Source organism: Rattus norvegicus, chromosome 10 (genome assembly GCF_036323735.1).
Source record: "Rattus norvegicus strain BN/NHsdMcwi chromosome 10, GRCr8, whole genome shotgun sequence".
NCBI classification, from domain to species: Eukaryota; Metazoa; Chordata; class Mammalia; order Rodentia; family Muridae; genus Rattus; species Rattus norvegicus.
Genome location: NC_086028.1, coordinates 92,042,288 through 92,057,500, shown reverse-complemented (window position 1 = coordinate 92,057,500; position 15,213 = coordinate 92,042,288). Strand labels below are relative to the sequence as shown.

The 15,213-nt window shown below is 48.8% G+C and overlaps 1 protein-coding gene across 8 annotated transcripts in view; it reads left to right on the top strand.

Moving 5' to 3' along the window:
• Window positions 1-11,140: 11,140 nt before the first annotated feature.
• Window positions 11,141-15,213, top strand: part of Tex2 (testis expressed 2) — a 109,971-nt gene continuing 105,898 nt past the window's right edge. For 5 of the 8 annotated variants that reach the window (XR_005490787.2, XR_010055189.1, XM_006247647.4 and 2 more), the window contains exon 1: window positions 11,522-11,660. The gene's annotated coding sequence lies outside the window, so the exon portion shown is untranslated. Of the gene's footprint in view, window positions 11,311-11,521; window positions 11,681-15,213 lie in introns of those variants that run through there. The other 3 variants (XM_063269210.1, XM_063269209.1, NM_001100554.1) reach the window with 3 other exon arrangements.

Here is a 15,213-nt window from a genome sequence, read left to right as displayed (position 1 = left end):
AAATAAGGTGGGAAGCCAGGCATGGTGCTATATACCTTTCATCCTAGCACTCAGGAGGCAAAGGAAGGTGGATTATGGATCATTCAAGGCCAGACTGGTCTACAGAGTGAATTCAAAGCCAGCCAGGACATCAAGGAAGGCACCTTGATTGATTTCAGCCCTCTGTATACACTCTCTCTCTCTCTCTCTCTCTCTCTCTCTCTCTCTCTCTCTCTCTCTCACACACACACACACACACACACACACACACACACTTTGCTTTTAAAAGTACAGCCAGCAGGACAGCACTTGTCTGAAAGCTGGACTGGGACTGAAAGACCAGTTTCCAAGGTGGCTCAGCCATCCATCCAGCTGGCCAGCTGGCCCTCCGGTTGGCAAGAGCCTTCTGTTCCTCGCTGCGTAGGACACTGTGTGGGCTGCTTGGGTATCGTTACAACACGGCAGCTTCCCCAGTGATACAAAACACCAGCGCAGGATCCTGAAAGGTGTTGACTCCTCTGTCACCCGAGTCTATTTACCATAAAGACCGGCCCTGGGTCTCCCGAGAGAAGATCAAAATGTCGGAATAAGCAGAGAGTGGGAATCACTTGGAGGCCAGGTACCACATCAAGGAAGAGAAAGCCTACACAGGCTACACAGTGCTCCCTGAGGATGGGGGAGCCACTGGGACTTTTTACGACATAGCATCTGTCAATTAAAGTGCCATAGACATTTCACAGAGAAATAGAAAACCAATAGGAGGGCTGGAGAGATGGCTCACGGTTAAGAGCACTGGCTGCTCTTCCAGAGGTCCTGAGTTCAGTTCCCAGCAACCACATGGTGGCTCACAACCATCTGTAATGGGATCTGATGCCCTCTTCTGGTGTGTCTGAAGACAGCGACAGTGTACTCATATATAATAAATAACTCTTAAAAGAAAAAAAGAAAAAGAAAAGAAAAGAAAACCAATAGCAGAGAAATGGCTGTGTCTCATGGCTTTGTTACACAACCAACAAATCCAAGACTCATGAAAGCCAAGTCCCCTAAGTGGCAAGTGGGGAGCTTCGGTTATGGCCGACGCCACGCCAAGCCCTTCTCTGCCTTGTGCCATCTTGCTGTTCACGGTGCTCCAGGGTTACATTCTAAATACAGAGGAGATTTATAGAGTATCAACAATAGCAATCGTAAGACTACGCTTCAGAGCGCACACAGGGAGATACAGTGATGTTAGCGATTGTGAATAGGTTAGGAAAAAATGGGCGTTTTTCTCCCATCGGGGCTGTTACTAGAAGCTGCTATCATATTCATAACAGAAAAACTCAGACCGTTTCCTGCTGTGGTGGATGTCACCGGCCCAGCAGGATGGGGTGGGGGTGGGGCTGGGGATGAGGGTGTGGATTTGGTTCCTCCTCTGTGAGGTGGTATTTTTGGAATTTCCAGTATACGGTTTTTCTGAAAGCCCTATGGCTGTTAGCTCACTTGTGCATACAAAGGCAACATGCACACTTGTGCACACACAGACACACACATGCACACACCATACACACCACACACACACACACACACACACACACACACACACCCTTACTTCAGATGACAGCCTTACCCCGACCCCTCCAAATCCGGGTCAACAAAAGGTCTCTCTTTTTTCAAATGGTCTCAGTGCCAGAGTCCACTCGTAAACCTTCCAGACACTGCTGGAGCGTCCAGTTCTGTGCCCAGGTCAGTGATGACTCTGGCAGCTGTAGCTGGCTATGCCTTGCCTCCGGTGTGCATGTGGGAACTCTCAGTCCCATGTGCTCTGCTGACACTGGCTTAGCAGATAGAAAGCTACTCTCTGCCAAGACAGTGTAGCCTGCAAGCAGGGTTGAGGCCCCTTGCAAAGCCTGCCCCCTATCAGTGCAGGAGACAGTGAATAAATGCCCTGAGATGCTTCTCTGGAAGCTCCGCTGAAACTAAGCAGCCAGGAATACAGCCACACTAGGACAGGAATACAGCCACACTAGGACACATCTCACGTGTCTCTGCCCTTGAGCCTCAGGAGTGCTTCCTGCATGCACACACCCAATAATGTGTTCGCACACATGAGATTCTGTCTCGATGATTAGCTTTAGGCAGTGCTGGCCAAAACAGATCCAAACATTTTCTTTGTCGAAGTTCTCACCCAAACATGGGTCCCACCTCAGTTTTCTGAATTAAGTAGAGATTAAATGGCCACGTGGAGATGTCAGGGACTGGTGACTCCAACACTTCCATTCCCAGTTCCATCGAATACCTGGTGGAGAACCGACATTTTTCTGCTTCTAGTTACACTGTATCAGGGTGCATAAGTCACCATTTTAAAGTTAGAGGCAGGGGCTGGAGGAATAGCTCAAAGGTTAAGAGCACTGACTGCTCTTCCAGAGGTCCTGAGTTCAATTCTCAGCAACCACATGGGGGCTCACAACCATCTGTAATGGGATCCGATACCCTCTTCTGCTGTGTCTGAAGACAGCTACCATGTGCTCACATACATAAAATAAATAATTCTTAAAAAAAAAGGAATTCTTGAATTCTGAATTCTTTTTTTTTTTTTTTTTTTTTGAATATCTGACTTCCAGGTGAGGACTTTCCTCAGGAAGCTTTCCCACAAATGCTTTATCTCTTGTGACAGATGGCAGGCCTCCTGATTAGTAACAGGTTTTCCTTTGAGAAGGACGGCTAGCTGAGAGGTAGCTTTCCCCCGCCCAACAAAAACAGTTGCTTCCACAAGGTGAGATAAAAAAGACGTCTGGGGCTGTTCCAGGCCTCAGGGGAGTGTCCACAGAGGATCCAGAGTTAACCTAGAGGACTCCAGTTCCCTTAGAAGTTAAGTGTTCTGCTTCTAACATCACACTTGACCTTGTCACTGATTGGAATTTGCCTCTGATTGTCTGGTCTCCTCTGTGCCTGCATGAGTAGGAAGTCTGGTTCATCCTAGCTCTGGTTCTTTAGGTTCCCTTCTTTTACTGTCTGACACAGAACCGGTGACACATCGTTTCAGGCACGCTGTTCTAAGACCTCCCACATTCAGTGTCTGTTAGTCACTGACCCTGAATTCCTCAGGACACAGCCCCCAGATCCGATCATGCAAAACCGAAGCCCTGCTGTCTTAAACACACGGGCCTGTGATGGTTAATACTGGTTGTCAGTTTGACAAGAGGAAGGGCTGACCGCCTAGGAGACAAACGTCTGGGTATGACGTAAGGGGTTTTTAGACTGAATTCCCCAAGGTAGGAAGACTCATTCTAAACGTGGACGGGTCACAGGTTGAATTGCACATCGCTCTGCTTCCTGACTGGGGACTCGATGTGACCAGCTGCCTCTCATTGCTTGCTGGCATGGCTCCTCCACCAGGCTCGGCAGCACCTCAAACTGTGACACCCCCACCCCCACCCCTGCAAACCAACCTTTAGATGGCTTCTGTCAGGTATTCGGTCCTTGGTGTTGCCTAGAACATCCCTCTCCAGCGGCAGCTCCCCCTTTCAGTCCCCTCAGGGGCCTTCCCAGCATCTGTTTCCTACGAAGCTTCTTGATTATCAGCTCCTTACCCACTCTCTAGAGATTAGCCTCGTTCCTGCTTCCAAGCTAAAAGCCAGAAGCCACCAAGCCAGAGCTTCCTCTGCTTCCTGCCTCCACCTATGAATGAAACAGCACCAAACCCCTCCTTATTCATATCAAGCTCTGGGGAAGAGGGGACCATTTTCCTGTCTCCTCAGACCTCTTCTCTCAGCCTCCACAATCCACCCCACCTCCATCGCCTCTCCCCACCCTTTCGTTTGTTTTATTTTTTTATTTTTTTTTATTTATTTATTTATTTATTTATTTATTTATTTATTTATTTTGGAGCTGGGGACCGTACCCAGGGCCTTGCGCTTCCTAGGTAAGCGCTCTACCACTGAGCTAAATCCCCAGCCCCCTTTCGTTTGTTTTAAAGACAGCATTTCTCTGTGTAGCCCTAGCTGTTCTGGAACTCGTTCTGTAGCCTGGATTGACCTCAAATTCATAGAGATGGATCCCCCCTGCCTCTGCCTCCTGAATGCTGGGACTAAAGGCATGTGCCATCACTGCCTGCTTCCCTGTCTCTTTTCTTCATTGCTCTTCTTAGCTCGGCTTCAGAGACTCCATATTCCCAGTCCCACCCACATTGCCACCAATTCAAAAATGAACCTTTCCTCCTTGGGCCTAATATGTCAGCACTTTTTTCTTTAAACCCTCCAACACTATTTCTTTCTTTCTCTCTTTCTTTCTTTCTTTTTTTTTTTTTTTTAAGATTTATTATCTATAAGTACATGGTAGCTGTTTTCTTCAGACACACCAGAAGAGGGCATCAGATCTCATTACAGATGGTTGTGAGCCACCATGTGGTTGCTGGGAATTGAACTCAGGACCTCTGGAAGAGCAGCCAGTGCTCTTAACCTCTGAGCCATCTCTCCAGATCTGCCCTACCAATTTATAGGGCTTTCATCCCTAGATCTGGCATCTGCTGTCCACCTGGGCACTGCTGCCCACCACCCAACCTGGTACTTCTGGAACGTTCGATACAGCCTGTGACACAATGGGTCCCTAACATTTGTTAGACGAACAAGTGGTTCAACCTTTAATCCCCACTCCCCCAACCCCCCCCATTTCTGTCTCTTCCCACTCCCCTCTCCTTTCTTTCTTCTTTCTGGCATCATGTGTCCCAGGCTGGCCTCGAACTCACTAAGTAGCTGAGGCTGACCTTAAAGTTCTAATCTTCCAGCTTGCACCTAAGCGACCAGATCACATGGATGTGTCCTCACGCCTAGTTTATGTGGTGCTGGGATCAAACCCGGAGCTTCCCATGTGTGGGGTAGTCATTCTATCAACTGAGCTATATGCCTGGACCTTTGCTTTTCTTAACCACTCATCCCTCCAGCAGCAAAAATGGGACTAGCTTTGTTGTTTATGGATTCATGAGAAAAGGATTATCTTGAAATTTGTAATCAAGAATACTTCGAATACTGAAAATTCATGTAGACTTAATGTATAGTAGATGTCTGGGATGTGAGAGAACTATGTGAGAGAGGCAGAAGCCGGAAATATAACTTAGATTTACAATGTAGAATTATAACTTACATGGGCTTAGATTTCTAAGACTTGAGATTCTATTGTATGGCTAGGTGGCTCTGGTGGCAAAAATGCTTGCCCGGAGGCTGATGATCTGAGTTCGATCCCTGGGACCCACGTGGTACAAGAGATGGACTCCTGTAAGTGTCCTTTGACCTCCACATGTTCTGCCAGGCATCACGCACCTACATATAAATACGCATGTGTGCACACAAAAGAAACAAAAATGTAATTTAGGAAAAATTATAAGGTAGGGAGACTGTGTTAGCCTAGTCTGTTCGTGCTATGCGTTTAGAGTCTATGTTCAGGAATGTTGGATATAAAGCAAGCAACCTTAGTTGATATGTAAACTTAGCATCACTGCCCCTGATCTGCATAAAACATGTAGCAGCAGTAGTAGGATTAATCCACTCTAATCTCCCAGAAGGCAGCAGCACTCATTCCTTGCAATCTTCCCAATGCTCTGGATTCTCGAATGAAAGACACACACACACACACACACACACACACACACACACACACACACACACACACACGCCTTAAACAGTGCAATGGCTGGGCCACGCCCGAACTTCCACGTTGCTAACGCCTCCCCTCCCACACCTCTGAATTATTACTTATTAAAATCTACACTCCATCTTTGCTATCCTAGACCCAATGGTGGGCGGGCTTTAGGGCCACTCTTCCCCCGGCTTTTACATGATTGTGTGTATGCTCCCACTTCTGCAGCTCTCAAACTTGATCGTTCTGTTTCCCTGGCACGGTGGTACTCAATTCTTCTTCTTTCCTGGGTTCTTGCCTGGGAAATCTAAAGTCCTGACTTTGTCTCCCTGCCAAGCCATTGGCTACTGGCAACTTTATTTACCAGTTAGAACCAGCTGGGGGCAGAGACTCTCAGCTTTTCACCTGCGGGATTCTCGTGCAATTTGGGAATCCATAATCCAAGCATTCAATGAAATCCACAACACTTACATATTCCTTGCCCTATAAAGAGGTTATACTGTAGGTAAAACAAACGAACAAAACTACAGGAATATTCCTAACTTACTTCAGAGCGTAGCCTCCCAGCGTGCTGTGGAGTATCGGCCGGAGCCCCACATAGTCACGTGGTCGGGGAGCTGTCGCTCACTGCCAAAGCCCAACGTTGAGAAACTACCCTTTCACGTACTGCCAATGTGAGAAAATGTCAAAATTTGAAATACAGTTTTATTCTATCGAATGCGTCTCGCATTTGTCCTATCGTAACATTTAAAACTATCAGTGGGGGCCGGAGGGCTGACTCTGAGAAAGGTGCTTGCCACCAAGTCTGATGCCTGATAACCTGAGTTTCATCCATATTACCCACGTGATGGAGGGAGAACACTGACTCCCATAAGTTGTCCTCTAATCTCCACATGCTCTACATGCATGCAGTGGTACACATGCAGCCCTCAAAAATGAATTTTAAGGGGTTGGGGATTTAGCTCAGTGGTAGAGCACTTGCCTAGCAAGCACAAGGCCCTGGGTTCCGTCCCTGGGAGGGGCCCTGGGAGGGGAGGCAGGGGTGGGGGATGGGGGGTGGGAGAAGAATTGAAAAAAATCATCAATTGGAGGCTCAGCGGTTCTGAGTGTTGACTGCTCTTCCAGAGGTCCCGAGTTCAATTCCCAGCAACCACGTGGTGGCTCACAACCACCTGTAATGGGATCTGATGCCCTCTGCTGGTGTGTCTGAAAGACGTTGACAGTGTACTCATATATAAAATAAATAAATCTTTAACAACAACAAAAATCACCAATCGCACCATCATGATTTGGGGCCATACAATCTTCAGCTAACGGGGTCTTTGCACAAGCCCAGAGGTGGAATTTAGTTTTCTTCAGGGATAAAGGGGTAGGATAGCTCAGTTGGTGTTTACTTAGTGTGTATAAATCTCTGGTTTCAGTCCTTAGCAATGCATATATTGAGCGTGGTGGTACTCACCTGTAATCCTAGAACTTCCTGAAGTAGAGGCAGGGGGATGAGTTCAAGGCTATCCTTGGCTACATAGTGAATTTGAGGCCACCGTGGGCTACAGGAAAATCTATGCAAAATTTTTGATTTTTCCCATTTTTATCGATGAGTTTGAATTATATAACTGCTCAAATCAAGGGCAAGCAGTTGTTAACTGGACTTCAACTCCACAGCTGTGCTCCTGTATTAAATTTCCTTTTGGCAGAGGTTAGTGCTATTTGTTCCTTTTGCCTTTTGAATTTATGCTGTGCCCAGCAGCAAGAGGTGTTCTGGCAGGCCCTGTAGCAGAACTGGCAGGCCCTGTAGCAGAATTGGCAGGTCCGGTAGCATAACAGTTAGACGTTAGGTGGGGCCCAGTCTTAGGGTCAGGAGTGATGGGTCTTCCTTTAACTAGCTGTCCCTGCCTCAGACCCATCACCGTTCCTCTGTGAGCTTCAGTTTCTACACCCGTACACTCTATACCACACGCAGTCATGATAATGTCTACCACACCGGGTTACTCTGCATACTAACCTCTTAGGAGGAAGCATCAACGGTGTGCTAGCCTTTGTTCAAATTTTCAAAGCATACAAATTCTTTTCTTTCTTTCTCTTTTTTCCTTTTTATTTATTTATTTATTTTTTAATTTGAGACAGAGTTTCCCTAGATAGCCCTGGCTTGGCTGCCCGGGAATTCTCTCTGTAAGCCAGGCTGGCCTGGAACTCAGAGATCTGCCTCCTAACTGCTAGGTGGGATTAAACGTATATGCCACTACCGCCAGCAGGCTCTTTTTGGTTTTTCAAGACAGGGTGTCTCTGAATAGCCCTGGCTGTCCTGGAACTCACTCTGTAGACCAGGCTAGCCTTTAACTCAGGGATCCCCCTGCCGCTGCCTCTGCCTCTTGAGTGCTGGGATTGAAGGTGTGCGCCACCACTGCCTAGCTAATTCTTTTTCTTTCCTTCATTCGTTTGTTTGTTTGAGATGGGGGTCTTACTATGGAGCTAGGGATGGTTTGGAATTTGCTGTGTAGAGAAGGCTGGCTTCAAACTCATAAAGATCGCCACGCCTCTGCCTCCTGAGAGGTAGGGTTAAAGGATGTGCCACCATTCACAGCCTCTTCTCTTTTTTTTTTTTTTTAATTACCTTTATTTACTTTATGAGTGTAGGTGTGTGGGTGTCTGTGTTACATACAGGGTCTGAGGACAATCTCTGAGGGTCAGGTCTCTTCTCCCGCCCGGTGAGTCCCAGGGATTAAACTAGGTCGTTAGGCTTGGTAGTGGACATCTGTGTTGGTGAGTCACCTTGATGCCTCAAAATCTTCCCCTTTAAAAAAGAAGGGCCCCAGGCTGGAGAGAAGGCTCATGGGTTAAAAGCACTCACTGACTCCAAAGATTCAATTCCCGGGAACACCATGGTGGCTCACAACCATCTGTAATGGGATCTGATGATCTGATGCCCTCTTCTGGTGTGTCTGAAGATACTGACAGTGTACTCATATACATAAAATAACTAGAGAGAGAGAGAGAGAGAGAGAGAGAGAGAGAGAGGAAGAGAGGAAGAGGAGGAAGAAGAGGAAGAGGAAGAGGAGGAAGAGGAGAAGTAGGAGGAGGAGAAGGGGGGAGAGGAGCATTCACGCTGGACTTTACTGTCCTTAGTTTGAGATTATGCTGCTGATAAGCTGATCAGTCTAATATTTGTGGAAGGTTAGATCCAGGCAAGGGGACGATGGTCACTATTTCTTGTTTTTCTTCTAAGGTGACGGCTTCGACATGTGGCCAAGAAGAGCTTCAAGCTGCGTCACCACTGAAACCCGTTGCTTGCCATGCAGTTCCAGGTGTCATGGAGCAAAGACCCCCAAGGAACACTTGACAAAACCAGAGTCGCAATTTAAGGATGTTAAGCCAGGGGGTGGGGATTAGGCTCAGTGGTAGAGCACTTGCCTAGCAAGGGCAAGGCCTTGGGTTGGGCTTGGGCGGGGGGAGTGTTAAGCCAGCCGGCAACTGCCTGGAGAGGATGGATCTCACAGAGCAGCCCTGACTGCCTTCAGCAGGGAGCTTTTAATGGGGAAAAAACAAAGTAAAATGAAAAAGCAAAACACCAAAACCATATCCCTGTTGGCAGTTACAGGAGGAAGCAGAGCAGGCAAACAGTTTAACCGAAGCAAAAGTGTCAGTTAGCCAGGGCATCTGGCCCTCAAGTGTCTGTGGCGGAGTTTGGTAATTTTCTAAGAGGCTTTTTCATGAGGGGATGGAAGTGGGGTTTGGGGGGCTGTCAGCTCGGAGTCAGACCTTAGATGGCTGCAGCACAGACCAGATGGTGGGACCTTGGCCTGCCACACAGGTACTTGTGATTAGAACCCTCACCTCTCAAGACAACAATTTTCTCCCCAACCCCTTTCTTCTCCCTCTCCTCTCTTCTCCCTGCTTTTCTCTTCTGGGTTTGGATATACAGACCAGCTGGCCTCGAACTCGGGGTAAGCTTCTGCCCTCAGCCTCTCCAGTGCTTGAATTCCAAGTTCCGAGAGAGATTTTTATACTCAGCAGTTGATTGGTTTGTTCTAGAACCAACTAGGAGGGCTTCCGTGCACACCTGTGAGGGATGTTCTTGATTAGGTTGTGGGGAGCCTTCTGTAGAGGCTGAGATTTGAGGAGGTCTGAGGGAAGTCTTTATGCCTTTTGCCTGCCTGTCTTTGCCTCTTGATGGTGAATGCTCCTGCTAGGATCTTTCACGGACCCAATGTCTTTGAATTTTCAACATGGACTGAAGACCAGTGTCTCTCTGAGAATCCTCCAGCCCTGTGGTGAAAGATAGGGGCTACTGATTCAACCAGCTTCGTGGCCTGAGCATCTCTGAAGACAGAGTGTCTTGTGTAAGCCAATCAGATAAATCCCTGTTGTTTTCTGTATCCCCGACACCCGCTCTATTCCCCTAGTGAAACTTGACTAATAACCTTTTATTAGTCTGGCCTTCAAATCTAGGGCAGAGACTTCTGGGTCACACAGGTGTCTGGGATACCCGGGCCGGAAGAGGAATTCAGCCAGGAGGGTAGGCAGCAGCACTTGATGATGACATTGGAATGTGGTACCAGAGGGGCAGGGTGTCCTTCTGGGTTATGACTGGTCCTAGTGATGAGATGGGTGTGTGTGTGTGTGTGTGTGCGCACACCATTAAATACTTATGCATTATCTCACTGGTCAGAGAGCAAGACTGACTTCCTTAAGTGCTAGGCCACAGCTCTGCCTTTCCTCCCGCAGGAGTTCAAGCTGTCATCTGTTGCTTCTAGGGCCCGTCAACATTCAGTTCTTGCTATGTCCTGTGCAGGGAGCCAGTTTGAGTTTCTTTGTGGTCTCTAGGTTTACTGACTAGGAAGTCTCTCAAACATACTATGGATTTTGACTGTACAGAGGAGCTTTATTTTCGGCTGGTCGAGTTTTAATTTCACAGCCATGAGAGGCTGACAATATGCAAGGTGGGATTTAGGAGGACTCTGCATGCTAAAATCCTCTGGGATGGGCTGATGCTGAAGTTTGGGATCCACTGGTTTAGAAGGCAAAGCTGCTAAGCAAAGAGCACTATCATAATCTGCCAATATTCTGTGAGGGTCTTGCCTACCCTCTATACCCTCGACCCTCCTTCTCTCTACCCTGTAAGGAGTTGCTGAATGAAAAAGTAGTCTTCACCGTTCCAAGCTCATTTTAAGTGAAAACTCATCTTTAAAAGTCACTTTCCTTCTTTCGCCCCCCAGACGCCGTTCCTCTAAGGTAAATTTATGTTATTCAGGTGTATGCCTTATAGTCTTAGCGGTAGAGGTAGAGGCAGGAAGTCAAGAGTTCAAGGCTACTTTTAGCTACATATCAAGTCTGAAAACAGCCTACTCTACAGGAGACCCTGAATTAAAAAACCCAAGATCATAATAGATGATATATTTACATCACACGAGTTCTAGGCGCTTAATTCTACTAATCGGTTTGGGATTGGTTGTTATGGTCAGGTGTGGAGGAGGAGCTCAGAAATCCAGTTTCTGGAACTAGCAGGGACTGATAATGCCCGACTACCTCCTAAGACATAAGACATTCATAAGAACAGCCTAGCCAGATAGCAGCTATTTTCGTAACCTCAGTTTCCCTCCCGGCTGGAGGCACTTGTTGCTAAGTTGCAGGAAGAGGAAATTAAGAAATGCAAAGAACTGGGGAAAGCGCCTCCATTTCATTGGGAGGGAGAAACGCTTGCTCCTCCCACTGGGATTCTGCCAGGTAACCCGCAGTTAGTCGCGGCCCCCCCTTCTTTCCAGTCCTTAGCGCTGCGGCCCCTTTAACAGCCCTGACCAATCGCCGGCCGATCCCGGAGGCCTCTCGCGGGCGTGCAACACTGGCTGGATTAGACGTGTCTGGTGCGCGGCTGACTCCGCCCTCCCGCCCTGTGGTTGGGCGGTGGGGGCCGCGGCCGCGGGGCGGGTCCGCCGGCGGGGCGGGGCGGCCGGTGCCCGGGGGTGGGCGGGCAGCTGCACGGCGGCCCCAGCCAGAGCCGGAGCTGGAGCTGGAGCCGCGGCGGCCGCGGAGAACGGGCGCCGGCGCAGTAGGATGAGGCAGCCAGCGGATCCAGGGTGAGCGCCCTCGGGTCCAGGTGGGGCGACGCAGGGAGCGTCGGGCGGAGCAGGCCCTGGCTGGGTGGCCCGTCTTCGGGATACCGGCAGCTCCCGCAACCGTTGGAGCAGCGGAGCTCGGTTCAGCCCCTTCCATGCTGCCAGGGCTCGGGATGCCGGCACTGGTGGTCCCGGGAGAGACCTTCCCTTGCTTGGGGGCCGAGCGGGGCGGAGTCGCCCTGGGGCGGGAGGTGCAAGCCATCAGGTCCCAGCCTGGCGTCCGCCGCTCGGTGTAGATCCCGGGAAGCAGTATCCACACGCTAGCTGAAGGGAAACACTTGTCACCTCTGTGCGTGGGGCCTCGGCTGCCCGCCGCCCCCTGGGCCACCGTGGGAGAAGCTTGGGAGTGGAGGAGTGCGGTTACTTTTGCGCGAATCTGTCAGTGGCTGTCGGCGCCTCGCTTGTTTTTCTGCAACTCCTGGTGGACACCGGGGACCGTGGGGTGGTTTGTGTGCTTTAAAAGGGAGGCGGCGGCGCACTGAAAACCGGGGAGATAGGAAGGTTAACAAGTGACATTGGGCTGAGGCCTAACGTTAGCTGCCCCGCTGGGAGCACGGAGATGACGGTGGTGGAGACCCAGGGACCGGAGCTGGGACGGGAACCACCGGCTCCATTGCACCACATGCCACTCCGAGCGCCAGCTCTGCGCGCGGGAGTTGGTGCAAGGGAAGCCCCCCCCCCCCCCCCCCGAAAAACGATTTTTGGAAAACTTAGCCCCTCAGTGGGTTGATGGTTACCTAAACCATCAGTTGTTATGGTTACACGGCATCAAATTTAAGGGCAAAGTCTGTTAAACACCCTCGCTCTTTTTTTTCCTAGAGCTAAGGAGTACTTTGTCATTAGATTTCATAGATACTGTGTAAAGACATACTTTTTTAGAGTTGAAGGAAAAGTGTGGGATCCCTGAGGACACAGGTTGTGTCTTGTTCCGGTGTGGGGTCCAAGTGTCTTGACACCATTGCTCTGCACTCAATTGAGAGGAATAGTCTTCTCAGAAAGTGACTTGTATGTGTAAAATACCAAGGGAAACAGAGGGATAAGTGATCTTTGGCCCTTGGGGAAAGGAGTTTGACAGGTCTGGGTTTGCGGTTTTTTTTTTTTTTTTTTTTTTTTTTTTTTTTTTTTTGGATTGGGGTGACCTGCAGGGAAGTGTATCTTGTATTGACTGGTGAAAAACGCCATTTCTGTTAGCTTTTCCCAACCCTTAAACGATTTCAGTACCTTTTCAGAGTCTTCCAAGACAGACAAATGTCTTGAGGCTAGGAGGATGAAGCCAGAGTTTTGGTGATCTACCTGAGCTCCCTGGGAGTGGACATGAAGGCTTGGAGAGGGGGTAGAGGGGGGCTCTGGGAGACTGCACATACTTGCATGGTTATCCTCAGGAAAGGAGACAAACAGGTGATTGGGATCTGAACGTGGAGGTGCTGAAGTTCAACGACAGGCAGTAAAGGACAGGTGAGGAAAGACAGCTCAAGAGTGGTTTGTGCAGAGTGGTGAGAAATGAGAGTTCTCACATATGCTAGACACACGACTGTATGTTAAAGGGATTATGCTCTTAGACTGCTTCCAGGAAAAGCAGCAAAGGTTAGACCATGCATGTGCATGTATGTATTTTGAGAAAAGGCCTCTCATATCCCAGGCTGGCCTTAGACTTGTTCCTAGCCGAAGTCGACATTGAATGTCTGGTCCTTCTGCTGCCAATTGCTCAGTGCTAGGGTTTCTGGCCTGCATCACCACCACACCAGGTTTGTGTGGTGTAGGAATCAAAGCCCCGATCATGTGTGCGAGTCAAGCCCCATACCAACAGAGCCATCTCCCCAGCTTGACTACACTTTTATGTATCGTAACTGTAGGATGTTATGAACAGAGGCATTGCCTAGAGTCAAAAATATTCATTTGATAACTTTTTATTTAGGGTCTGTGATGTGCTAGACTCTGCCAGACCCTGCGGATGTGGTAGAGGGGGAGGGAGGAGGGAGTCCCATCAAAGTCAAAAGCTCTCGTTCTCTGAGGCTCTTGAAGTAAGAAGAGAGAAACATACAGAATGTTACTTAATAAAAACAGAAAGGGAGAAATTTTTCTACCCCAGATTACTTTGATAGCAAACTGAATCTTCAAAGACCAGTTTCTGTGTCAGGTTCAATACAAAATTATACTCGTCTTTATGTTTGTTGGCGGTGCCTGGATGTTAGGCATCTTTCTCTCCCTTTTTCTTATGTGTTCATTAATTCACAAGTTAGGAAGACCATTACAGAATGCTGCCTTTGTCTTCTCCATGCCTCTAGTTTTTCTTTCTTTACTTCCCTTTCCTTTTTTTCCCTCTTGGAATTCTTTCTCCTGTTTGACCCTTAATATCTCCCAAGGGTCCCACTTAGGGATTGTCGAGGTTACAGGGGTGTTGGGTTCTTTGATGGTATCCCAAACCATAAGCTGACTGGAACTGAAAAGGTGGGGTTTTCTTTTGTTTTCATTTTTGGAGGCAGGGTTTCTCTCTGTGTGTAGCCCTGGCTGTCCTAGAACTCTCTCTGTAGACCAGGCTGGCCTTCGAGTCAGAAATCCACCTGCCCCAGCCTCCCAAGTGATGGGATGAAAGGTGTGGGCCACCACCAAATAAACATGGCTTTTCAAGTCATAGCTCTGCCACACCCCGCACCCCATCCTTTGTGCGTAGACCGGTCCTGCAACAGCCTCCCAGGGAGGATCATAACCTGTTCTTTTTTTTTTTTTTTGGTTCTTTTTTTTTCGGAGCTGGGGACCGAACCCAGGGCCTTGCGCTTCCTAGGTAAGCGCTCTACCACTGAGCTAAATCCCCAGCCCCTCATAACCTGTTCTTATGGTGGAGGAAAGGGGCTCAGGATTGTTCTGTGACTTAACCAGGATGACAAGCTCTCTAACCAGAACTGGACCTCCAGCCTCCCGACTGTTCCGTCCCAAGACGTGCTTTTCCCATTGTACCACACTGCTTTTCCTGGAGCCAAGTGCAGTTTGTGAGAGCTGACCTAGAGCAGCGTCCGTATGACAGGTCAGGCTTGACTCCGGCTGATGAACTGTTCTGCTGTGTTGGTGAACAGTCAGCATCTGGGGTCCGGCCTCCTCCTGGTGGAAATGTGGGGGCCCCCTTAGATCCTTAAGAACCCTGGGGGAGAGGTGATCCAGCTTTCTGGGACTGCATCCCAGTGTGCCTGCTCATCAGCTCTGTGACCTTGGGGAAATTGCTGTCTTTGTGTACCTCAGTCTCATCACCTGTCGAGACAGCCTTCATGGCGGTGGCAACACCGAGACAGTGAAGCCTATATCATCTTAGTGTTCATAGCAACAGTTGAAGCTTACAGAGCCTTACCCTGGCACGTGAGATGCTTTTAGGTGTGTAAAATATCCGTGTGTCTTAGAGTCAGTGGTCTTAGCTTAGATGGACAGTGGTAGTGGATTAGTTACAGGTAGTTACGAGGAGGGTTAATGAGGTCATTGAGGGGAGGTTAAATGAGGTCATTGAGGCCTGACATACAATGAATCC